This window comes from Dasypus novemcinctus, chromosome 2, assembly GCF_030445035.2.
Source record: "Dasypus novemcinctus isolate mDasNov1 chromosome 2, mDasNov1.1.hap2, whole genome shotgun sequence".
In the NCBI taxonomy this organism is placed as follows: domain Eukaryota; kingdom Metazoa; phylum Chordata; class Mammalia; order Cingulata; family Dasypodidae; genus Dasypus; species Dasypus novemcinctus.
In genome coordinates this window covers 158,625,403-158,651,631 of record NC_080674.1, presented here as the reverse complement: position 1 = coordinate 158,651,631, position 26,229 = coordinate 158,625,403, and the positions used below count along the sequence as shown (strand labels likewise).

The 26,229-nt window shown below is 43.1% G+C and overlaps 2 long non-coding RNA genes and 1 pseudogene across 3 annotated transcripts in view; 2 read left to right on the top strand and 1 right to left on the bottom strand.

Annotated features, from left to right (window-relative positions):
• The first annotated feature begins 245 nt into the window (after positions 1–245).
• LOC139436188 (uncharacterized) overlaps positions 246–26,229 on the top strand; it is a 39,193-nt gene continuing 13,209 nt past the window's right edge. Inside the window, exons 1-2 of the long non-coding RNA XR_011646869.1 lie at positions 246–659; positions 22,960–23,025. This is a non-coding gene — a long non-coding RNA (uncharacterized lncRNA). The remainder of the gene's footprint in view (positions 660–22,959; positions 23,026–26,229) is intronic.
• Positions 12,620–24,988, bottom strand: LOC139437161 (uncharacterized). Of its 2 annotated transcripts, XR_011646866.1 has the most exons (5): positions 22,756–24,988; positions 22,162–22,299; positions 17,514–17,602; positions 14,449–14,551; positions 12,620–13,084 (listed from the first exon to the last, which is right to left on the bottom strand). It is a non-coding gene; the product is annotated as an uncharacterized lncRNA (long non-coding RNA). The 2 variants fall into 2 exon arrangements; XR_011646867.1 differs by lacking the exon at positions 14,449–14,551.
• Positions 18,326–20,971, top strand: LOC101430235 (small ribosomal subunit protein eS4, X isoform-like; annotated as a pseudogene).

Below are 26,229 nucleotides of genomic sequence, written 5' to 3'. Positions count from 1 at the left end.
GGGTCTACAGAAGGGTGATAAGCAGGAGGCAGAGACACGGTCAGATTCGGGCTTTGGAAAGATGATTCTGGAAGCCACATGAGAATGGCTTGTAGGGTAGCAGAGGGGCCCGTGGCAGACCTATTGGGACCTGGCTGAAGCCCCAATTCAGAGAGAGATGGCACGAGAGCATGACTGAGGACAAGGGGCCCGACAGAAGTGACGTTTTAGAAAGCTGGTCCGACAGGCCTGGGAAGAGGGGTGCTGAGGGATTAAGGGAAACATTGAGTTCTCTTTTTCCAGCCTGCAGTCTGCCTTCCTTCCTTTTTTTTTTTTTTTTTAATACAAGTTTTATTTTGGAGTAATTTTTGATTTACAGCAAAGTTGCAAAGAAAGTACAGAAATTGCCCGCATACCCCTCACCCAGGGTCCCACTATTAACAGTTTATGTCACCACGTGTATTTGTCAAAGCTAAGACAGCGGTGTTGGTGCGTTACTACTAATTACCTCCGGGCTTCATTCAGGTTTCACCAGCTTTCCTGCCAATCCCTTTTTCTGTTCCAGGACACAGTCCAAGGGGCACGTAGTTGTCGTGGCTCTTGAGACAGCGTCCCAGGCTGTCCTTGTGTTTCATGGCCCTGGCCACCTTGGCCGCCTGTGTGTGTGCTGGTTGCTCCAGGTGAGTGGGCCTGGGGCCGGGGGAAGGAGAAATTCAAGGGCGTCGACAGAACAGAGCTGGGTGGGCCCTGCCCTGGCCCAGGTGGCAGTTCTGGGAGGGGTCGGGGGTTGGCTTTGGAGTCGGGCTCACCTGGCTTAGAACCTGCTCCTGCCGCTTCTCGCTGTATGACCTTCTCTGGTCCCCTTCTGTGTATTAATTAACTCCTCTGAGCCCAGTGTTGACAGAATTATTCCAGACAGCGCATGTAAAGTCCTGAGCACACATGGTGCCTGGCACAGAGCAGCAACGCTAGCTGATCAGATAAAGACATGTTTACCTCTTTTAGAAGCCCAGTTCAGGACTCAGAACAAACAAGGCCATTTTTAAAGGGCATTAATGAAGAGGCTTATGTTCTGAAAAATGTCTGCTATGACCCTACCCATCAGTTTATTTATTTAAAAATTAACATTAAAACTATTTTCATAGTAAGTATCACCTGCTACTTTGCAATTCAATAACTTTTTTTTTTAAGTGGGGAGAGGTACAGGATTTGAACCCAGGACCTCATACAAACCAAGCAGGTGCTCAACCACTAAGCTACACCTGCTCCCTTTTGTTTCCTGACATAATCCTTGATGCTACAAAGTGCAGCCAAGCCTGGGGCAGTGGCTGGGCACCCTGGCCCTGCCCTCAGAACGCCTGAATTTAAAGCTGGCTTCCCTTCTTCCTCACTGAGGGAACTAAGCGGGTTACTTTACCTTTCAAAGGTCAGGTTTCTCCTCTGCTAGGAGTTTTAATGGAGATAACCCACCCAAGTGTACTTGGTGTGGGCACTCAACTCATGCTAGCGGTCATAATGGAGAGCCAGGTGGGTTCTTCACAAGCTCTGGGGCCCACGTCTCGAGGCGGGTGCACATCAGGGGTGCTGTGTTCTCTGGGCCTTTGGCCTCGCAGGTTTACCTCCTGTGGGACAACGCCTCTTTCCTGGTGCCCACCTGCTCTCCCTGGACTCAGGAGGATTAGAGGATGGAGGCTGCCTCAAGTCCTGACTCTGAGAACATGCAATTGCTTGCATTCCTCTAAGGGGCATGTTCTCCCCAGAGAAGCAGAGATCCGTTGGTTCCTTAGAGCATGGGGAGGCTCCGGCCAGCTGAGACAGGGTAGAGTTGGGGACCAAGAATAACGTGTGTGGTTGGACTCAAAAATGGAGCAGCTCAGCTAGAGCCACTCAGGAGAGAATTCAGGAGGTGGGGAGGGAGGACAAGGTGCTTCCAAGATTATTTAAAGGCAGGAACTCCAGCTCCCGCTTCCATGCTGCTTTGACTCATAGTCCAGGGCATGGAGTTAGCATAAGCGGTGAGCCTCTCTAGGTGGGCTTCCAGACTGCGGGCACGCAGCGAGCTGGGGGCAGGGAACAAAGGCCCTAGCAAATCTGCAGTTGGATGCTGGGTTATCCCTCTCTGGGAGAAATCGAGAGTTCCAGTAGGGGGCAGGAGCGTCTTTCCCAAAGAATGTATTTACTCAGGATTAACCAAATGCAGCGGCTTTCAAACTTTTTTTCCTGTGACCCACAGTAGGCAATTTTACAGTTGCATTTTACAGTTGTCTCAGTTCACATACGCACAAACATGCATGCATACATGTTTGACAAAACACTATTTCTTAGAACATGTAATACACTTGGATGCTTTTCTTTTCTCTCCTCATTATTTTTTAAAAGATTTATTTATTTATTTCTACACCCCCCTCCCCCCACAGTTGTCTGCTCTCTGTGTCTATTCACTGTGTGTTCTTCTGGGACCGCTTCTATCCTTATCAGCGGCACCGGGAATCTGTGTTTCTTTCTGTTGTGTCATCTTGTTATGTCAGCTCTCCGTGTGTGTGGCACCATTCCTGGGCAGGCTGTACTTTCTTTCACGCTGGGTGGCTCTCCATGCAGGGGGCACTCCTTGCATGTGGGACTCCCCTACACAGGGGACACCCCTGCGTGGCAGGGCACTCCTTGCGTGCATCAGCACTGTGCATGGGCCAGCTCCACACGGGTCAAGGAGGCCCGGGGTTTGAACTGTGGACCTCCCATGTGGTAGGCGGACGCCCTTTCCATTGGGCCAAGTCCGCTTCCCTCATTATTTTTTAATATTCTAGTCTATTCTACTTAAAAGGGGCAGCTCCTAACTCACTACTTTGACTTTTTGACTTACTAATCTGCGGTTTGTAAGCACCGTCCTGAAGGAGGGTCTCTCAGAGAGTGTAGGAGGGCTCTGACCTGTATTCTTTCTTATCTGTCATTTTGTGGACAACTTCATTGAGACCTGAGAATGTATACACATCAAAGTAAAATTAACAGTGGGTGTGTACTATGCATTAGGCCCTAAACCAAGCCTTTGCAAGGACAATCTCATGTTATTTGACGGCATTTTGAGGAAGATATTTTTACCTCCATTGAAGTTTAGAGAATGGAAATATCACTGATATGATCATGAATAGAAGCAAGATTAAAACTTGTTTCAGCAGGCTGCAATACTGGGCTGAAATCAACACAGTAAAAAAATGGATTACTTCAGGAAAGGAGAGCTTAAAAAATATATGAGGGTTACAGTTGGCCACAGCTGGATAATTTAGATAAGAATAAATAATAGAGCTTCTCTCTCAAATGGAAAGTGGAAGGAAGAACAGAAATGTTATAATGGCAGAGTGGCAATAGGTCAAAACAAGGGGTACGTCAGTCCTAGCTTGAAGAAGTTTCCAGGTGGGGAGAGGGGTGGGTGAGAGAACTTTCAGGGGACTCCAGAGTCGACACTAGAAAGCTATAGACACCTGGGCCAGGAAGCAGCCAGGTGGTGCGAAAGGTGCCTCTTTCATCAAGGCCCCTCCAGTTTGAGGGCTGAGGCAGGAAGGAGATCACAGACATGAGAGAATTATCTACTTTTGCCCTCCTGGGAAAGCTGCTGGGGCATCCTCATCTTCCAAACTCGTCTTGTAAAACAGCCTGGAAAAAGTCCATGACCATGGAGAGATGCTGTAATTTTCATGCAGAAGGGTGGTAAGAAAGTTGTTTTTACCCACTCAGCTTTCAGAAATGCTAAATTATCTACTCTCTTAAGCTTCCATTTTATTTTTATCTGGGGGGGGAGGTTATACATTTTTACCATGCAAAATATCTATGGAGAGGATTTTTATAATAGGTGATCTCTGTTGTTTCTGATCTTAAACTTTTGGATCTAGAGTGATGTCTAAACATTTTATGATTCTCAACTACTTTACCTTTCTTGGATGGGGTAAATATTATGTATGAAGGTGATCTTTCTTGAAATTGAGAACCTTTGATTTTTTTTTGTTTTACCCTGGAGCTATACTGGACATCTGTGCATGCAGGTGGTCACAGGAAGGTCTCTGAATTCTCTGCATCTGCTTTCCTCTCCAGGGGAGCTTCCGGGGGAGCTGCCACGGGCCAGGCTGAGCTAACAGCTGTAGGGTAATCCTGGGGACCAGACAGCTACTTGTGGAACAAAACAAAACTGACTTTTGTCTGTCCTAGAACACAGAGCACTGGGACTCTGGTGGGTGGAGGGAAGGAGAGCCAAACAGAGAGCTGATGGGAGGATTTGCATTTTTGGATGTTTTAAAGTTCTAAAGGATTATGTAGACTGAATTTTGACCCTCTTCTAAGTTCTGTGGCATTCCTTTCTTTTCTTTCAGTTACATAAAGTTCCTCTCTCTCTCTCAAGTCCTTGAGTTAGCTTCTCTCTGTTGCATGTGCTGACAGATTCCTGTAATTTTCCTTTGGAACACTTACCACAGTTTATAATAAAATTTTCAGTGGGGCTTGCTTTTCAATAATCCCTGTGTACCACCTAGATTGGAAGCTCTATGAGAGTAGAGTCCCTGCTCGGTCACTCACCTCTGTGTTTCCAAAGCCCAGCATCTGACAAATGGTAGAATTTTAATAAAGATTTATTGAATGGATGAATAAAAAATGAATGAAACTTTAGTTTCAGGTTGTGACCCTTCTTATCACTTAATGAGAGGGAGAACGTAACCTTTCTGCTTATGGCTCATGAGTGATTGGCAATCAGCTGATGGAGCTGCTCACACACATAGTAGGTATTTAGTAAAATTGTATTCAGAATAATAAGCATAGTTTTGATTTAAGATGAGTTGCTATGGATGTGCTAGTCTCTTTTCCTAATTTTCAGGCAGGTAGCAGTTATGATCAGGGATAACCACTGACTTTTCCTGAGTACTGTCCTGTACCAGGCACTGTGCAAAGTAATTCACCTGTAGTATAGGATTTGACCTTCCAAATGACCCTACAGAGAAGGGATTACTATCTCCACTTTCCAGAAGAAGAAATCTAGGCTCACAGTAATTAAGATACCTGCAGAGATTCAGAACCAATTCGGTCTGTTCTGAAAACCAGCGCTTTTAATTGCTATGTAATTTTGGTTATCTATTTTCTCTTTTTAAACTTAGGGTCTTGAAGAGAAATGTTTCTCTTGTGAACATTTGATAGTTCCTCTTTGTCTCAAGGAGGAGGAGTGACCAGAAAACCTAGAGGCAGGAAATTTGGTTTGTATGAGCATCCTTATATCAAGCACTACAGGAAACCCCTTCAGTGCCAAAGGTCCTACGGAATAAAGGAAACCAGGGGACAAGTGACACACCTTTAGGGTATTTTGGGGTATATTGTTTCAAAATCCCAAAGCTCCTTTCTTGGGAAGGGGGCAGGATCCAGGACAAAAATACCTGGTCCCTGCCCTTGAGTACCTTCCAGTCTACTCAGAAGAGACTCACTGCATGTGTGAGGCGTACTTGGAAGTAGAATCTTGAGTAATGAAATACTTCCTATGATACAGAGGAGGCAGAGAGCCATCCATCCACCATGCGCCCATCCATCCATCCATCTACTTTTTTAAAGATTAATTTTATTTGTTTATTTATTTATTCCCTGCCCCCCATTGTGTTTTTGTACTTGCTGTCTGCTCTCTGTGTCCATTTGCTATGCGCTTTCTGTGTTTGCTTGTCTTCTCTTGTCTTCTCTTTTTTAAGAGGCACCAAGACCTGATCCCAGGGACTTTGATGTGGGAGAGAGGCACTCAATTGCTTGAGCCACCTCAGCTCCCTGGTTTGCTGTGTCTCCCATTGTCCCTCTTCTGTGTCTCCTCTGTTGCATCATCTTGTTGTGCCAGCTCTCTGCACGGGCCAGCTCTCTGTGCGGGCTGGTTCACTTTCACCAGGAAACCTCAGGAATTGACCCTGGCACCTCCTATATAGTAGACAGGAGCCCAATCATTTTTTTTTTTTTTAATTTTTTTTATTTTTTTATTGACTTTGTAATAATATTACATTAAAAATATATATGTGAGGTCCCATTCAACCCCACCCCCCCACCCCCGTCTCCCCCCCCCCCCCAACAACACTCGTTCCCATCATCATGACACATCCATTGGATTTGGTAAGTACATCTTTGGGCACCTCTGCACCTCATATACATTGGTTCACATCATGGCCCATACTCTCCTCTATTCCATCAAGTGGGCCCTGTGAGGATTTACAATGTCCGGTGATTACCTCTGAAGCACCATCCAGGGCAGCTCCATGTCCCGAAGACGCCTCCACCTCTCATCTCTTCCTGCCTTTCCCCATACCCTTTGTCCATTATGTCCACTTTTCCCAATCCAATGCCACCTCTTCTATGTGGACATTGGATTGGTTGTGTCCATTGCACCTCTATGTCAAGAGGAGGGTCAGATTCCACCTGGATGCTGGATGCAATCCTCCCATTTTCAGTTGTAATCACTCTAGGCTCCATGGTGTGGTGGTTGTCCTTCTTCAACTCCATCTTAGCTGAGTGTGGTAAGTCCAATAAATCAGATTGTAGGTGCTGGAGTCTGTTGAGGCTCAGGATCTGGCTATCACATTGTCAGTCCAGAGATTCAAATCCCCTAAATATATCTTAAACCCCAACATTAACTGCACCTCCAGCACATTAGCATGAAAGTCTTATGAAGGGAGATCCCATCTGAGTCCAGATTCATCACACATAAACACCATTTCCAAAGAGGGGCCATCTGCCCTGGTAGTTAACCCCATCGGCCATGACCATAACTCCCATGGGTCTCTTTAGCCCTCAAAGGAACCAATATCTGGGGGTTGTATCTGCTTTATCTGTCTCTCTGACTCTGCTCAGTTGTGCATGAGGGCAAACCTTCTGCCAGCCTCCAGACTCTTTTTTAGAAACTCGTAGCCATATAAACTCATTTCTCCTTTCCATTTCCCCCTTACTTTAGGTCAAACAGCATTTTAAAGTCATGGTATTTTATGTAGACATGGATATTCTGCTGATCCGCATTGAACCTTCCGTATAAGGTCATTTTCCAGTTGCATCATCAGTTGGTAGTTGATAGTGGTCCCTCGTTGCCAGGGAGGCTCATCCCCGGGTGTCATGTCCCGCGCTGGGGGGAAGGCATTGCATTTACATGCTGAGTTTGGCTTCGAGACTGGAGCCCAATCATTTGAGCCACATCTGCTTCACTATCTACCATTTAATCAACCAACCAACACATACTCAACACTTCTTAGGTGCCAGGCTCACATTCCAGTGAGCAAGATTTTCATGGTCCCTGACCTCATGGATCTTATGAGCTCCCAGGTGGGCCAGGATCCTTGGATGAACTTTCCCATCGTTCTTACCATTCCAGCTGAGAGGTAAGCACTTATACTCCAGGCACTGTGCTGAGGGCTACACTCACATTATATCACTGAGCCCTCACATCAGCCTCCCCCTACCATGAAGTTATTGTCCTATATAAATATTCATCTAACACATGTGAGGAAATAACTTTGGAGAGGTTAAGTAAGGGATTAACTCTTACTCAGAGTTACCCAGACAGAAGTTGGGAGAGTCATGAGACCAGCTGGGGCCTCACTCATATTTTGAGTATTTCATAGAACTTAAAGTGGACTCTTGTTACACTTCTTAGAAATTCAGCTAGATAGGATCTTGTTCCCCCAAATCTTCTGTCCAGGAAACCTAGGAGAATGGTGATACCATTAACTAACTCCACTGCTTACCAAATATGTGATCTCAAGCAAGTTATTTAAGTTCTTGGTGCCTCATTTTCATCTTGGTAAAATGGGGACGATAGTAGTACTTATCTCTTGGGGTTGTGAAGATTAGTTAGTCTATATAAAGGGCTAAGTAGGGCCTGGCACATATTATATAGGTGGTAGCTATTGTTGCTACTGCTGCTGCTGTTGTATTGACAGACCCTTCAGAGTAGTACTTTTTTTTGAGTGGAAGGTCTGGGGAATTCAACTTGGAACATGTAGAGTGAATCCTATGGTTCACATGCAAATGGGCATGTAATCCGTTTAATTCCTGTGTTGTGACCTCAACTCTGTGCCACAAGATCAAAGCATGTCTGTGTGGCTAACCACTATATCACAGCACCTGAACAGTGTAGGTGCCCCAAATTTATTTATTGGACAAATGAATGAACAAAGAAATGAATGGACTGTAGGATAAAAAATCATACATAAATAAAAAAATGAAATAAATAAATATGCCCCTTGAAGGGCATCAGCATTATGTAAAATAGAGAGGAACATGAGTGAGTGTGGGCTCTCTGCATAGGCCCTGGCTGGATGTGCAACTTCCAGGAAGATGCTGGGAGTCATTCTCTTTCCAGCCTGGTTCCAACATGAGCTGTCGTTCCAGGGCTCCGGGATGTCTTGGGCCAGGCCTTCCCAGCATCCTGAATTTCTCCTAGCCAAACTATGTGGCCAATCCCCACGAAAGAAAACGACCTTTTTTCCTTTCCTTTGACTTCAAACTGGGGTCAAAGGCCTTAGGCTGATACGAAAATAAATAAAGGCCCTGAGCAGACAAAGGGCATTCTGGAGCCAGCCCTCACTGTAAACACTGGCCTTCCTCTCCTCTGGCCCGAGGCTTCCAGGCACTTCCCTGGGCCCATCATGACCTCACTTGGCCTGTGGCTTTGCAGGTTCTGGTGGTCTTGTGGGAAGAGACCAAGAACCTTCTGAAGGAAGTCAGAGGTAAGTGGCTCTCTGAAAAAAAGATGTGTGCAAGGATGTGCATATTCAAGTTTATTTTAAATTTGACTTTCATAAAGGATGTGTGGCACAGAATTTACAAATAATAATAAAATACAAATACTCTTTACTGTAAACCCCATTTAGCCAATTTATTTTTTATTTCTTTTTATGGAGGCATGAAACCAGGACCTTGTACATGGGAAGCAGGTGCTCAACCACTGAGTTATATCTGCTCCCCAATGAGAGTTGGCTTTTTTTTGTTGTTGTTCGTTTGTTTTTAGGAGGTACCTGGGATTGAACCCAGGACCTCATACATAGGAAGCAGATGCTCAACCACTTGAGCTCCATCTTCTCCCTGCCAATTAATTGATTGATTGATGCTGAACTCTTGTATCCACAGCCAATGAGGTTGAAGTTGAATAACAAGGGTAGTTTGGACGGGACTGTTGATTGATATTTTCATTAACAAGTAAGATGAAAGTGAAACATCAAAGATGTGAGAAAATCACTCATTTGGCAATGATGTGAGAGACTTTTTGGCTGAAGCAAGAATATTGCTTCAGTTTTTTGTGCTAGTCACAATGTAACAGCTGCAGACCACACAGTTTTAAGTACACTGCATTATTACCATCACTTCATTAAGTCTGGACAGTCAGTGACATTTATGGTTGTATATCAAGTCCTGATTTGTAGCCTTTGCCAATTTCCTTGGTGTAAATGCTGCCGCCATGACTGATTTCAAGCTACCAATGTGATATATCTGGACATGGAGTCAGGAAAGATGCACGGGAGCCACTATAATGGGAGTGGCCTCTATAGAGTACTCCCACCAGACTGATAAAATAGACATAAATAACCACAAGCACATAGATAATAGTAAAATGGAGTAAAACCATTTGGAAAGTATGTGTTTGGAATATTTATTACCTCTATTTTTATTCTAAGTTATTTAATTTTAAGTTTACAATATTTCTACAATTTATTTTTAAAATAATGATTGTGTTTCGCAACCTGCTAGCAAAATTTCTGAAAATTTTAAACTGGCTCTCAAGAGCGTGTGAGTGGCTCCAGCCCACCACTGGCTCCAGCCCAGCCACAGAAGATGAAGTTGGGGAGCGGGTGGGCATGAGGCCCGGAGGCCTGGTGGATGACCCAGTGCCTAGCAGGGAAGGAGATGGGGCAAATAATTCCTGGGACCCCCAAGATATGGAAAGCACAGGGGAAAGCCGTGGCTCCTCTTGAGCAAGAAAATTCTCCAGGAACCCTCCTGCAGGACAAGGAAACTCTCCATTCACCATCTCTAACATTTACTCCTTGGTCTTTCATTAATTCATTGAACTTGTGGGGTTAAGGCATGCTTAGAAGAATGCAGTGTCTGCTGGTTGCTTGGCTTTTCAAAGGAGCTTTGCAAGGGAAATGATTATTTTAGTATGCTTCCTTTGTCAGAGCATCATTTGCAAATGATTGCATCCATTATTTACCAAGCACAGGTATAGGAAGTTTTGAATCTCAAATTTAGAGCAGTCATTTTGACCCCACTGCCTAAACTGGCAGACATTTTAACCTCCCTGCTTTGACCCTGAGGATGCTATGTCTCTATGCTTAAAACTACAAATATTTAAAGCATCAACATGGCAGAAGTTTTGTCAAGGAAGTGTTTTTCTTAACCCTCACTGAGTCATTTTAAATCCAAGATAATACAGTATAATACAGTTAAACCATTTCTACTCTTTGTAATTTTCCTTTTTATTTTACCAAAATTGCTTTTATAGAGATTAATTCTTTTGCCCGTGAAGTTTAAAAAGATGGCTTAGTTTGCTGATTGTGATTTATCTGTATCAAATTTAATTGTACAAAATTATAGCTTCTGTCATTGTGAATTTTCCATTGAGGTTTATTTTTAAGCCCAATTTTCCTGGTTCGAATTTGGTGGATCTAAACTTTATCAAGAAAATTTGATTCCTCTGTCAAAGTTTAGCCATGGACACATTTTGCTTTGTGTAGTTTGGCCATCGTCAGTTTTATTTTGAGCTGATTATTTCGGCCAAAACAGTGAGGCCAAAATGCCCAGCCTCCTTCGGCATTCTGTGGAGGTCAGGCAGAGCCGGACTGGACCAGCTTGGAATGAAACTCAGCGAGCTGAAGTTTCCTCCAGAGCAGACGAGCAGAACTGCAGAGCCATGGTAGCAATCGGTGATAAGAACTCCAAAGAAATGACCTGGAGCAGAGGTCTGAGGGTAAAAGCCTGAAACATGATATTCTAAGTCATACCCAATGCCTGTGAGGTGTGTGACCCTGGTGAGCCCTTGGTGCCTGCTGGATGGAACCGTGTGGCACAGCCAAGGAGCCCTGGGCAGGGAATCAGGGAGTGCGGTTCCTGAACCCAGCCCTACCCTTAGCTTGCTGTGTGGATTTGGGTAAGTCCGTTTTCCTCCCTACATTTCAGTTTTACTGCCTGTCAAAAGATAAGTTGTTTCCCAAAAGTTCACAGATCTCTATGGAAATCTGAAGAAATCTCTGAAACCATCTCAGAATTACATACCTGTATCCACTTTTTGCGCGATTTCAGAGGTATTCTGGACCCTTTAAAACATTCCCAAGGATGAAGAGCTAAAAAGACCCAGCCTTGGTGATCTGTCAGGACCTGTTCAGAATTTACATGCTAGGACTTAGGTAGGCGATTATATAAATACGTGTATGTATACCCACACAAGGTGATGCCTGAGAGATGACACGAAAGCTATGAATAACAATTGAGGCATGCAGAAAAGGAGGACCTGGAACCCTTAGTTCACATGACTGATTCATTACTATTACTAGTGGTTAATTGCATAGATCTTGGGGTTTTATTGCCTGAGATAAAAATCTCAGCTCCGAGCATGACATTGGGCAAGACACAATCTCTCCAAGCCTCGATTTCTGCATCTGTAATATGGAGATATTAATAATACCAACGTCATAGGACTGTTGTATGAGAACAGCTAAATATTCAATTAAGTTACCTCTCATTATCTCTTAAAATGACCAAATGCTCTATCACACAGAGTGCAAACTGTTACAGGTACTTTTACTGGGAACCATCTAGTTCAGTGCTTTCATTTGCAAAGAGAGAACCCAAAAAGGGAAGAGACTTACCTGAGGTCACCCAGCTCGTCTGTGTCAAGGCTGCTCTCTGACGTTCCCCTTAGACACTGGGAAAATCCATCCACAAATATGATGTCATTGGCATGCTGCTTACCAGGACAAGAGGAGGCTTGTCTCTATGGGCCAGGTCACACAGCGCTATTTGCCTTTTTTGTAGAATTATATGACACCAGCTGTTTCTGATTGTGCATATAGAGTGATTCAGGGTAGGTTGGATAGCAGTGGGTATGATTTCTACAAAAGCAATTTGCTAGTGCCTTTAATTCCGCTTAGAAATTAGTCACCCTAATTCCAATGACAAGGCTTTTATGATCCTAGATGACGGGTGGCCTCTCCCAGAGAAGGCATTCCAACTACCCAACTGCAAGGTCTGGGGATGGTTTGATGCCACCACCACTAGAAGAGCTGGAGCCTCTGGGGCAAACCCTTTCTGTCATAAACTTTTCTGATTTAAAGCAAAACCTAAGGCAGGAGCCTGCTCGAGAATCTTCCCAAGACTCCAGGACACTGGGAAATACCCTAGCTTTGCACACTACTGGGGCTGGCTTTGTTGTTGAGGGAACTGTGGATTTTATGACTGGTGGAATTGTTCATATTGTGTTGCCACTGCCTAAACAAAGGGGGGGAGGGACTTCCTTTCCCAGAGTAAAGCAAGGGGTGCACATTACCTACCAGTAAGCCCCTCCAATGCCCTGCGGGTTTCTTTTTTTTTTAAGATTTATTTTTTATTTATTTCTCTCCCCTTCCCCTCCTGTTCCCCGCCCCCCCCCCCCCCCCAGTTGTCTGCTCTCTGTGTCCATTCACTGTGTGTTCTTCTGTGTCCACTTGTATCAGCGGCACCCGGAATCTGTGTCTTGCTTTGTTACGTCATCTTGCTGCATCAGCTTTCTGTGTGTGTGGCGCCATTCCTGGGCAGGCTGCACTTTTTTCATGGCTGGGCAGCTTTCCTTACGGGGCGCACTCCTTGTGCGTGGGGTTCCCTATGTGGGGGTCACCCCTGCGTGGCACAGCACTCCTTGCGTGCATCAGCACCGTGGGTGGGCCAGCTCATCACACAGGTCAGGAGGCCCTGGGTTTGAACCCTGGACCTCCCATGTGGTAGGTGGACACCCTATCCGTTGGGCAAATCCGTTTCCTCCTCTCTGGGTTTCAGTTGCAGGTTGATGGTTGTGCAAAACCCTGCAAGGTCCAGAGCAAGTCGTCCAGCCTTTCCAAGTCTTGTTTTCCTTGTCTCCATGGTGTAACTGTTTTGAGAATTGAATATAATTAATAATTACATATATTATTAGAATACCTAATGATTGCAGTATTATTAGTAACAGTATTTATCGAAGGCATGTCATGCACTTCACAAAGATGACCTCATTTAATACTCAGAACAACCCTTGGACAATGAGTGTGTCCTTATTCCCTGTATGGAGGAGGAAACTGAGGCTTAGCGAGATGAGATAAATTGCCCACAGTTGATGAAAGGCAGATGTGAGACTTGAACCCAGGATTGTCTGACTCCACAATGGCTCTATCACCCTCTCCCATGGCCACGCTTGCTCTTACTTATCTTCATTCTATGCCAGCCTTGCAAACTTACAAGCCCTTATAGTACATTCCATCTTGCACCGAATGTGGTGGTACATGCAAAAGCTCCTAAGAAGAAAAAGCCCTCTACACATGTTAATTTTCACCCCAAATGGAGTAACTGGGCTTTTTACGGTGAATGTCCCTGGCATTTTAAAGGGCCATATTAAAGGTTTTGGGGGTTCAGAGGGATTGGGCACCTGAAAGACCTGTGGAAAGTGTCTACAGATATTCAAAAAGTAAATCAAATTCTGGGTTTTGAGAAATTAGGTTTGTTGAGAAGGTGGCTAGGCCCTTAGGACATGGAATCAGACCTAACTGTGACACTTGTTAGCTTGGAACCTTGGGTACATGATTTTAACCTCTCTGGGTCTCAGTTTCCTCATCTGTGAAAAGGGATATTCTAGATCTTCTAGAGTTGCCCAGAAGATTAAAAGAGATAATGCATTTAATGCACTTAGCCCAGAACCTTGTACATAGCAAATATTCAATAAATAGCAGCTATTATAATTTTAACCCTATATACTCTATAATAAATAGGAGCAGCTAATATTTACTGAGTACTTGCTCTGTGACAGGCATTGGATTTAAGCACTTTGCATGCATTTTCTCACTTCATGGTCACAACAACCCCAAGAGTTGGTACTATTAACATTCCCATTTTGCAGATGGAAAATAGGGCTTGGTGAAGTTCAGTGACTTTCCTAAGGTTTTGCAGATTGTGAGTAACAGGGGCAAGGTTGGGACTCAGTCTGGGTCCAGAGCCCATGCTCTTTACCACCAAGCTGTACTGATCTCCTGTTGTCCCTGACTGATTAACTCCAGGTAAACTGGCCATCCACTCAAATTCCCTCCTATCGACCACTCAACAGGACAACATTGTCTGTATGTTGTGATGGGTATGAACACGTAGAGGTGAGGACACTGAGGCTCAGGGACACCTAATATTTGCATTTCCAAAGAGGAACTATGGATTACCTCATTGTAAATATATTTTAAATTGCAAATGTTCTAGATGGAGAAAATGCCTCACCAGAGACCAGAATAGGTGACAGGAAGAATGAAACATTGTGACCCACTCCAGTCCAGGACTTAACCTCCTTTGAGGCTGTCTCAGTTTTCCAAGGATGGTTTGCCTACAAGAGAATTCAGGGTAAATGATTTGAGGAAGACACAGACTGAGGGAGAAGAAAAGTTGCTGGGAAGTGACTTGCGGAGAAGAAGCAGCCCCCACCCCACTTAACACTACCCCCCCGGAGGAACCCACTCTTGTCTGTTCTGTATCCCCCCCTTCCCTTGAGCACATGGATTGAGTCATAGTGACTGTTCCTAGACATGACTGGTTGCTACTTAGTTCTTCCATTTCAGCCCATTCCAGTTGCCTCTGCATTCCAGATTGTTGAACTTCTTGGGACTCTGTGACTTTCTGGGCCTCTGCTCATGCTGCCTGAATGGGTAATCCCAACATTTATACACTAGCAGGGTGGTACAGAATCTTATCAGAGAGGAGTAACCACCAGTGCAATCTGGGCAATACTGAAACATGCCAACGATTATACCAGTATAAACCAGCAGCCTGAAAATGTCAACCCTTTCCAATTCCCCAAACTCAGTTCTTCCTTCAGTGGGATCTCCAATGGTACCCAGTGCTGCTGGCCAATCTATGGTTCCTGCCTGATAATTTAACGACAATGATGTGGTTTCTGGGTAGGTGCAGATTCAGAGTCGTTCCTGGCTCCATTTATGCTGCTTGAGAGATTCAAATCGCAACTCAAAATACTTAGCATCTGTGAGCGTTAAAAATCACTTTACGACTTGGAGTCAGTGTTTTCAGCTGTAAAATGAGGATAATAACCTTATTTTATCTCAAGGATTTTTATCTTTTTTTTTTTTAAACCAAGGTGATTATAAGATTATTGTTAATGTGTCCAAAGCACTTAGCACGGGTGCCTGAAGTATAGCAAGCACTTAGAAATTTGGTTATTTTTAATCCTGGGATTTTATCTGGAAAAAAGACTCTCAAAAGGAAATATATAATGACTCCAAAAGGATCCCAGAGAAAATAAGGAAGTTAAGTTACAAAACAACAATTGTAGCCAGTTCTTCTACAACCCCAAGCCATTGTTTTACGTGTGTTGTGTATGTTTATATGAGTGTGTGATTGGTTGGTGTTTTCATTTCTCTTATGTTTGGGCTTAATAGGGCACGACTAGGCCAGATAAGTCAACATCTCAAATCCAAAGAAGAAAATTGGCAGCCATTGGACATTAGCATTACGGGCATCATAGGTTTTTTTACTTTTTTTATTTTTTGACTTTTAATAAAATTATTTATTTTAAAAAAATTTTTTAAATTAATAGAACAGAAGGAATGTTACATTAAAAAACATAAAAAAACAAATAACATAAGAGGTTCTCATATAACCCACTCCCCATTCTCCACCACATCATTTCTGTAAATTATATTTTTTTGAAGATATATACATCACAAAAAAACTGTTACTCTAAAACATATAAGAGGTTCCTGTATATCCCCTACCCCCCCACCCCACTCCTCCCACACCAACAACCTTCCTTATCATTGTGGCACCCTCATCGCACTCAGTGAACACATTTTGGGGCACTGCTGCACTACACAGATAATAATTTACCCTGTAGTTTGCACTCTCCCCCAGTACATTCAGTGGGTTATGGCAAGATATATAAAGTCCAGCATCTGACCTTGCAATATAATTAAGGCAACTCAAAATCCCAAAAATGCCTCCACATCACATCTCTTCTACCCTCTCCATGCCCTCTGCAACTACTGTGGCCACTTTCTCCACCTCTACGGGCATCATAGGTTTTAAACCATAAGATGGAACTAGTGACTTGCCTAAGATTTTTGTGCTTTTCTTTGGTGTGAGAGGCAGCCTGGGAGATACAGTTTGGATGCAGAAATGTAACTTCCAGAAAATGTCTGTGGTTTATGGGAAAGATTATTTGAATTTTGGATAATTTTGAAAAAAGCACAGAAGCATGATCCCTAGAGCTTTAGAATCTGTGGCCACAGACATGATTTAGAGTCAACTAGTTGTATAAATTATTGTAAACAAAATGAGAAACCCCCTCAACTTCATTGTTTCATATCCAGTGCATACCCTTCTAAGTCCAATAGGAAAAAAATCCTAACTTCAAAATTTTAATTTTGAGGTATTTAAATAAAAGACAGCCTTATGTGAGCATCTGCTAAGAAAGGACAAAGTCTGGCATATTTGAGTGTCAATGACTTGTAGAGCAACTTAGAAGGTCATAGAAACTTGTAAAGGAATTTGAAGCATCATTCCAGTTATTAATCGCTGCATAACAGACTATCCCAAAACTCTGAGGCTTAAATCAATATTGTGTTAGCTCTCAGTTTGGTGGGTTGAATGAACTCATCTAGGAAGTTCTCCTCTGGGGTATTTTGTATGGGTTCAGTCAGATAGTGGTTGGCCTTGAGTCATCTGATGGCTCACATGGGCTGGGTGTACCAGTGGCTCCCTCACAGGCAGTTGATCCTGGCTGTTAACGAGGAGCTCAGTTGGTCCTCTTGACTGGAGCACTGAGACAGGACTCCTCCATGTGACTTGGGCTTCTCACAGCGTGATGGCTGGGTGCCAAGAGGGAGCATTCTAACAACTAGCTTTTCAAGAGACTAAAGTAGAACCGGAAAGGCTTCTTGTGTTCTAACCTCAGAAGTCATGCAGTGTCAGTCATTCCAGCCCATTTTATTGGACACCTAGGGCCAGCCAAAAACCAATGCATGAAGGGACTACTCAATGGCATGAATATGGGGAGGGCTGGTTAATTGGAGGTTACACAGGGGACCAGTGTAGTGTTTATGAGATCAGAAAACACTCTCATCCAAATCAGGGGTAGGGTTTAGAGTAAAGATGCTTTGTCCCCTGTTCTTCGTAAAATCCAGCTGGTTCCCTTCCGCCATGATGCTCCTACTGTGCATACATATATTTTTTCTTTTCTTTTTTTAAAACAATTACCTAGTGAGGCACCAAACAGAGCAAAACAAAAACCAACTACCTTGTCCTAAGAGGGGCAGGGAGGGTGTTGGGCAACTCACCTTCTGTTTCCTCAAGTGGGCAGGCACAGCCCTCCATCCCTGGGCAGAGGTTGGGTGCAACAGCATTCCCAGGCCTTTTTTGTGGGCATCTGGAAGAGTGGCAGAGGTGGAACACACTTTGTGTATCAGTTTATTCTGGGCCACAGGGTGGAGACTTTGAGATGAGAAAACCCAAATCTAAAAATCCCCCTCAGTTTCTGGATAAGGCCTACCTAGAGTGAGGATGTGACTTGGCTAGAGTCACACAACTAATTAAGTGGAGTGGGAGTGACCAGAACTTTGTTCTTCTAAATCTTAATCTGATGATCCTCACAGAATCACTCCTCCTCCCTCTTTTGCCCTTGTTCCTGTGGTGATACCTGACACCTAGTTATTTCAGTGCTTGTGTGTAGTGAGGCTGGCAAACAAGTACTGGAAGTCTGCTTCAGTAGGAAACCCAGGCAAGTACAAGGCCATCACATGGAATGTGCCTGAGACCATGAGACCATAGCTGTAAAGACCACACAGTTCTGATGTGGCTGAGCTGGAGGCTCAGTCTCATCTCTCCACGAACAAGTTATGCGGGGAGCGGGAGGGGGGTGTGGGGGCTCAACACCTTATTTCCCTAAATTTATTTATGCACTCACTGAGCAAATCCTTGCTGGGCTCTTTCTATGTCTGCTGCTGCCTCAGGCTCTGGAAATAGAGCAATGATCCAAATGCATGAAGTTCCTGCCCTCCTGGAGCTGATAATCCAGTGAGAATGTTCTTGAACATTCCCAGTGCTGGCAAATGGAACCAATCTTTGTTCAGAACAAAGGTGGTTGGCAATTATGTGCTTTTTCCTCCATACGGGTAGGTTACAATGATTCAATTTAATTTTGAAGCATTTGCTTCATATGCTCTTTCTAAAAAGTGAGTCGAATAAAATGATTAGGGAATGAATCTAATATAAAAGAATTTCAAACAAGAGAATTAAGCACAATGAATTACTGTGAAAGAGATTAGTTACCGAGTTAATTCTTCAGTTTTCAAAAATCATTTCATAAACAATAGCTCCCTGGCATTAATGGGAGTCTTTGAAAACTGCCTCCTCTTGGAATTCTTGATATGACCTCATATTATTGCATTGTTAAATAATCTCACCCCTTTGGGCGTAACTGATTTAACAAGTTAACACTTGATGCTGTTTATACAACATGTCCCTTAGAGGAGCAAGACAGGACAGGGAGATTACAGCATGGGAACGGGATTTAGGCTCTCGCTTTGGTTGAGCAATTCTAGTACTCTGATTTGGCCTCTGACGCCTACAAGCCACCCAAACAAGTGGCTTAAAAATTTGTCAAAGAAGCTATTTGTCACTTAGTCAAATCTGTTGTGAGTGTGAATAATTTGATTAAATTTGATTAAGGTACATTTTTCTAATCATCATTCAACAAACATTTATTGAGGATCTGTTTTGTGCCAGGCAATATAAATAATAGAGGCCTCTCCACTGGCAGATCTGAACTTCTAATGAGGTAGAGAGAGACAGAGTAAAACAAATAAGTGAAGGTGGTGGTTACTGCAATGATGAAAGTAAGATGGGGAGATGTGATAGGGAGTGATTGGGGGTTACTTTAAATTGGGTGGTGGCTCTGTTGTGGTGGAGACCAGCCCGATATGAATGTTTAAAAGTTGGTTGTGTCTGGTCACTGTTCAAACCGGACTTTGAAGAAATATAATGAGAAAGAGAGCTGGTTAGGAGTTCTGAATTCTGGAACCAGATTTGAACTAGTACCTTTGTGTGATGTGAACTTTCAGGGCTCTGTATCTTTACTATCATTAAGAGCTAGGACTTGATGGTGGATCTCTAAGGCTCTTTCGGTTCTAACATTTAATAATCATGTCATCTGTGCTATTAGGTTTTAAGAAAACCTAAGCTTGTTAAGATAACCCGTAGAAAGCTAAACCACTAGCAACGTCAGTTTTCGTAACACTTAATATTTAATTGCTTTCTTATTCCAGAGCTCTTTCCCACACATTTTTCTCTTGATCCTCACAAAATTCCTGTAGAGATGAAGAAACTAAGGTTAAAAGCAGAAAAATAACAAACTCAATTTCACATGAGCAGTAAATGTAAAGTCTATTAAGCAATTCCTTCAAGAGAGTTAATGAATGACAGGTGTTTAGGATTGGATCAAACCAGCCCTAATCAGAGATGTTGAACTAGTGATCTTTAATTTCCTTTCAAGCACCGACGTTCTACAATTGTGTCTTTTTCAAATGCCACCCTAAAGCTGGGACTCGAGAGTCTCATGCCAGAAAAATGATCAGGAATAATATCCATAGTCTATTTTGCTCCTACCATGGTCATGAAGTCCCAGGAGCCTTGATGGAGATATGTTAATGTAGCTAAATCTATATAAAATGACATTACATCCATTTAAAAATGAAGGTGGCTCTTTCTGTGTCTAGTGCAGCCTTGTTTCATCAAGAAGCATTTGAAGCATGTAGCAGCTCCAAAGCACTCGATGCTGTGCCAACTGATTGGTGTGTTTGCTCCTTGTCCATCCACTGGTCCGCTCAAGCTGAAAGAATGTCTCCCCCTCATCATTTTCTTAAGGAACAGACTTACATATGCCCTGATAGGAGATGAAGAAAAGAAGATCTATATGCAGTGGTTCATAAAGATTGATGACAAAACCAAGACTGATACAACTTATCCTCCTGGTTTTATGGCTGTCCTGAGCATTGACAAGAATTTCCTTCTGATCTCTGATACCAGGAGTTGTTTTGCTATTCCTTATATTATGCCCGAGGAGGCCAAGTTCAAATTGGGCAAAGCGAGGAAGATCTTTGTAGGCATAAAAGGAATCCCTCATCTGCTGACCATAACACTCGCACCATCTGCTACCCTTGTCCCCTCGTCAAGTTGAACGATATCATTTTTTCGGAAACGGGCAAGATTACCAGTTTCATAAAGTTCAATATGGTAGCTTGGGTATGGTGCCTGGAGGTGCTAATCTTGCAAGAAGGGGTGAGATCACCAACAGAGAGAGGCATCCTGGCTCTTTTGATGTGATTCACGTAAAAGATGCCAGTGGCAACAGTTTTCCAACGTTTTTGTTATCGACAAAGGCAAAAAACTGTGATTACCTAAGGAAAAGATATCTGCCTCACAATTGCAATAGAGAGAGACAAGAGACTGGCCACCAAACAGAGCAGTGGGTGAAATGTTCTTTAGCTGACATGAATGGAGAGCTCCTTGTGGCTAAGTAAAGATAATAAAACATGGGGAAAAAATGAGGATGGCTACATTGCTGCTGGAAGTAGAAAATGGCATAGACACTTTGTAAAACACTTTGGCAGTTTCTTATAAAGTTACACATATGTACGTAATGACCCAGCATTCCCACTCCTACATATTTACCCAAAAGAAATGAAAATTTATGTCCAGAAAAGCCTGTACCTAAATGTTTATAGTGGCTTTATTCATAGTTGTCCAAAACTGAAACCACCAAAATGTTCTTCAGCTGGTGAATGGATAAACAAACTGTGGAACATTCGTATAATGGGACACTACTCAGTAGTACAAGGAAGAAGCTCTTGATATACACAACAACCTGGGCAAATCTCAAATGCATTATGCAATCAAGAGAAGTCAGACTCAAAAGGCTACCCACTGCATGATTCCACTGATATGACATTTTGGAAGAATACAGTCTTATAAAATAGACAGTGGTTGCCAGGTGCTGGGAGTTGGAAAAGGGAATGATTATGAAGGGACACATGGGAATCACTTGGGTGATAGAACTGTTCTGTATCTTGGTTGTGGAAGTGGTTACACAACTGAATGCATTTGTCAAAACTCATAGAACTGTGTGACTAAAAAGGATGCATTTTACCATATTATATTATATATATATATAGATGCATATATATAATACTTCCATCACCTGAACCCCTAAAAGTAGCTAAGGTATACATATTTGTGTACGTTTTGATTTTAAAATATTTTGAGTGAATAACTTTTTGTCAGAAGAGCATGCCATTCTTATTTAGTGTCTCTTTTCTGAGAGTGCCAAATGGGGTTAGAACAATAAAAGTTATTTCAAGAAGAATAAGGGTCTTAGTTAACCAGATCACTTGCCCACATTGGGGGAACCATGGAAACCAGGTTAGAAATAATGACTGAGTCACCTTCCACTATTTCAGTTCCTAGGATGAACTTCCTCTCCTCTGTTTTGTAACATTTTAAAATGGTACCTCTATAATCCATTATGCTTTTAACATAATTACTCATTTTGATGATCTACAGGTTGTAAATGGTTCAAAGTCAGAAAAGTGAGTGGAGTATAAAGCGCACAAATTCACCCAGAAATCAGAATTTTCCTCCACAGTTTGTTCTTTGAGGGCAGGTTCTGGGAACAAATTTGCTTATGGCACCAAGCACAGGTCTTTGAAGACAGGGACACCCAGCTAAACCTTCAAATAAATATGGACATTTACTCTTCTGGATGGTGAGTAATGACAAAATCCTTTCCATATCTGGACTGGAAAGACCAAGCCTTGAGAAAATATGAAACACTGTCCTGTCCAAAGTGAGGCAGAGGACTGAATCAGGATTTTCATCTCTGTCAAAGGCATGTACCCTTTTGAGCATCATCTTTACTCTCTCCTCGCATACCTTCCTCACGAGTCATGAGTCCCAGAGTTTGTGTGAATACAGTTCAGGCAGTTGCTATCAGTCAGCTGGGGTTGACATTTGTATGCAGGTTCTTTTGACTGCTAGAAACAGAAGGTAAAGCCAAATTGGCTTAAGTAACTGAAAAAAAGAAAAAGAAAAAGAAAGAAACTTATTGATCCATGTGACTTAAAACCCAAGCTAGTTCCAGGAGCAAGTTGACAGTACCTCAAAAAATGGTACCTCTACCCTTCATTTCTGAGCTCCATGCAGTTTCAGAATGGTGGCCAGCAGCTCCATATCTTGTACCCTCCCACCCCCACGTTTCACTGTAACAGAAAAGGGAGTGGCTTATTCCCAACACTTGGGACAAAAGCCCTGGGCCTGATGATTATTGAGACTGGAGGTAGAATTCCACTGTTTGGCCAGCCTGGGGGGTAGGGAAGACACCTGGAGCTAGAGATGGAGGTCCCCAAAACACATGAACCTTGGGGCAGGAGGGTGTGGGAACACAAGACTGCTCCCAACTAGGAAAGCTGGATGCTGCTACTGGGAGGGGAACGCTCACTTCAGCAAGATGAAATCAATGTGTCTTACCTTATCTTAATCTGCTCAGGGTAGTTGAACTCTCCATGGTTCACAGAGGGGGAAGAAGCCAGTGTGTTTGGGTTCTCAGAACAGCCAGCTGGGTAATCTGAGTCCAGTGATTGAGCATCTGAGAGGATGCTCCCTGCCCTCTCAGTGAATTTGTTTCGTAATGCCTCTTGTTTTCTGTCTCCTTTTGGGTCATCTTGCACTCAGGACCTGGCCTGACCCTTCCCTGGCCACAATCATCTTCATGTTCCAGTTTTCTTCAGCAGTGACAAGGTAGGAGCTTTTCAAAAAGAACTCTTACTATAGGAGGTAAGTGGAAATTTTAAGAAACAAAATTAAAGAAACAAAATAAAGCAAAATATAATTCTCAAAATGCCTTAATCAAGACATATTTTATGGACCACGTGGTTAAATTCAAATTAAGTAAAGCCTAGCTGCATGTTGGAATCTAGAGTATCAGAGTGGCAAGGGACCTTTAAAACTCCACCCACATCATCCCACAGATGGGGATGCTGATTTCTCCAGAGTCAAAGGCAGCTACAATGTCAAAGTCAGTGTTAGAGCTGGGCCTAGGACCTATGTCTTCTGACTCCTGGGCCAGTTCTGTTTCCAGATATTATGCTACTGTAGCTTCAGCCTCCTAAAATGACCTTTCACAGGGCAAATGACACATGTCAAAACAGCTAATTATTATGAAAAGTAGCTTTTAGTAATGCATTCCTACAACTCCTACATAAAAAAGCTTTTTTTCTTTTCATTTTGCTTTATTAGCATGAAAAGCTTCCCTTTTTCCCTGCCCCCATTTCCACTCTCCATTGGTAACAACTTTTTATTTGTTTTTTGTATGTTCTTCCAGGGATATTTTGTGGCTATACAAATAAATCAATGGCACCCTCATCTCCTATTTTCAACATGTTAAAGCATCCTACACAAGCAGCTTGCTTTTTTTCACTCAAGTATTCATCTTGAAAAACTTTCATATGGTTATGGAGCATATCCTCACTCATTTTTACAGCTGAAAAATATTCCATTGTATGATTTAAACCATAATTTATATATCTGGTCCTCTAGTGATGGCAATTTAGATGGTTTTCAATATTTTGCTATTATAAACACTGCTGTGATAAATAACTTTATACATATGGCACCTCATGTAATTGTCATTATATATCTAGTACATAAAAGTGAAATACCAGAATCCTGAGGCTATGTGTGTTTGTCATTTTGATAGATGTTGCTAAATTGTCCTCCATCATAGTTGTGTCAATGGATGCTCCTACAATATTTGAACATGCCTTTCTCCATGTCCTTCCCAATAGATCCTCTTATGAATTTTTGTACCTTTGCACACTTGATAAAAATGAAATTGTTTCTCAAAGCATTTTTTCAAATTCAAACTCTGTATCAATATAAAAATTAATCATTGAATACTCCTTCCTCATTTCTTGCAAATCCTGTTTCTGGGATAACTTTTATTATCATTTTGATGCTAGCAAGATCATCAGATATATTTGCACCTCTTTTTTCCCCCTTAAAATACATAATTGATATCATTGAGAACATATAAATCTGCATCATTCATTCATTCATTCCTTCACTCATTCAACAGATACTTCCTGACTGTTTATCAGAGTTTAGGCCCCGGAGATAAAGCAGCAAGCAGGAAGGACACATTCCCTGTTAAGTGGGTCTTGCATTCCAGTTGAGAAGACACTTTAAAATAGATAAACAAACAATAAAATTTCAGAGTTTTAAGTGCTTTGAAGAATAACACAGGGTGATGTGGTGGAGAGGGCTGGGGTCAGTGCAGAATGTGTTCTCCTTGGACAAGATCATTAGAAGGAAATAAGATGACATGTATAGTGAGCAAAATGCTCCCACAAACCTCCTATTAATAGCAGTAATTTTTTATTTAGTATTTTTGGCTCAGGCTCACCTGTTGCTTTGGTATTATGTAGACAGAACATTAATATCACCTTTAAGGCTGCTTCGGTGATGCTCAGCGAGAGACAGAGAAGGCCATTCCAGTTCCCCTGATGGGCTGGTGCTAAAAGTACAAATGCCAGTCTAGTTCCTGAGGACATGAGCCAGAATTCAGTTAAGAGTAAATTATCGGGAAGCGGACTTGGCCCAGTGGTTAGGGTGTTCGTCTACCACATGGGAGGTCCGCGGTTCAAACCCCGGGCCTCCTTGACCCGTGTGGAGCTGGCTCATGCCCAGTGCTGATGCACGCAAGGAGTGCCATGCCCTGCAGGGGTGTCCCCCACGTAGGGGAGCCCCATGTGCAAGGAGTGCACCCCATAAGGAGAGCCGCCCAGCGCGAAAGAAAGTGCAGCCTGCCCAAGAATGGCACCACACACACGGAGAGCTGACACAAGATGATGCAACAAAAGGAAACACAGATTTCCATGCCTCTGACAACAACAGAAGCGGACAAAGACGACTCAGCGAATAGACACAGAGAATAGACAACCAGGGTGGGGGGAAAGGGGAGAGAAATAAATAAATAAATCTTTTAAAAAAAAAGAGTAAATTATCTCAGGAAGTGGATTTGACCCAATGGTTAGAGTGTCTGCCTACCACATGGGAGTTCCAAGGTTCAAAACCAGGGCCTCCTGACCCATTTGTTGAGCTGGCCCACACACACTGCTGATGCACACAAGGAGTGCCCTGCCATTCAGGGGTGTCCCCCGTGTAGGGGAGCCCCACGCACAAGGAGTGTGCCCTGTAAGGAAAGCCGCCCAGTGCGAAAAAAGTGCAGCCTGCCCAGGAGTGGCGCCGCACACATGGAGGGCTGATGCAGCAAGATGACGCAACAAAAAAGAGACACAGAGGAGAGATAATAAGAGATGCAGCAGAGCAGGAAGCTGAGGTGGTGCAAGAGAATGATTGCCTTTCTCCCACTCTGGAAGGTCCCAGGATTGGTTCCCAGAGCCACCTAATGAGAATACAAGCAGACACAGAACACACAGCAAATGGACACAGAGAGCAGACAATGGAGAGAAGGAGAAATAAATAAATAAATCTTTAAAAAAGAACGATGAGTAAATTATCTTCTGCCTTTTACCAAGCACTCAATAAACAGCCCATTGTGTATTGCCGGTTTAGAAAATCCCACATGGATTTGAAATCTAGCCCAGTTTGCCTCACATGAATTAAATAGTGGAAAGAACTTTGCTCAAAGAAGCAGGTCAAGGGAGTTCTGTTTCTGATTCTACCTCTTGCTAGATGTGTGACTTTGGACAAGGATTGGTGGAACACATGAAGACTTCCTGACTGGTAGCTTTATTAGAAGCCTAAGTCAATTTGCTGCAGTTCTGACTCTGGCATTGGCCTTTGGACATTCCCCACTTTGGGGATTACCCTCACCTTGGACTTTAGTTCAGGTGTACTTCTTGTCTCTTTCTGTCTATATCCCAGCTTCTCCAAGATCATGCTAAGCTTCCACCTCTTTCTCTGAAGTTCTGGCCTCCAAAC